Consider the following 531-nt stretch of genomic DNA (forward strand, 5'->3'; position numbering starts at 1 on the left):
AGAACAGTCTTTCCTCAGGTATACCCACAGGCAGGCCTCTCTCTGCCAGGGCAATGTTACAAAACTTTTATAAGGCTGCTGATAAAAGCTAAGAGGGCACACTACTATAAACCTCAGCACTAGGCTATAACTCCCCCATTAAAATGCCTGGAGGCATTCAGCTCTGGAAAGGCGCCTCCTATCTAAGAAAGTCACCTTTACTTGCTCCAAGGGCCAGGAAGTTCATGGCTCTGTCTCATGCTCTGGTTCTGTGCAATGCTGCTGTCACTCATTTGGCACTCCCCTAGCATTACAGCTCTGTCTCTTGGATCAAAGAGATTCAATGGTAAAGAATCTCAGGACCTAAAGGACAAGCTCCACTCCGGCATCTTCCTTGATGGTAATGAAACACCCACTCCTGCTTCTGAGACAGCTCCTGTTATACCCAGCAAGGATGACACATTTGACCAATCACAACTAGCCCTGCTAACAGTAACTCACAACTGAATCATACAACCCGTCAGAATCTTTCCCTACCTTTTCTTACTTAAA

The 531-nt window shown here is 46.1% G+C and overlaps 1 pseudogene; it reads right to left on the bottom strand.

Annotated features, from left to right (window-relative positions):
• The window catches only part of LOC102842254, a 37,779-nt pseudogene that overhangs the window by 21,345 nt on the left and 15,903 nt on the right, over positions 1-531 (bottom strand).

The sequence above is a fragment of the Chrysochloris asiatica genome, unplaced genomic scaffold (assembly GCF_000296735.1).
Source record: "Chrysochloris asiatica unplaced genomic scaffold, ChrAsi1.0 scaffold00113, whole genome shotgun sequence".
Lineage (NCBI taxonomy): Eukaryota > Metazoa > Chordata > Mammalia > Afrosoricida > Chrysochloridae > Chrysochloris > Chrysochloris asiatica.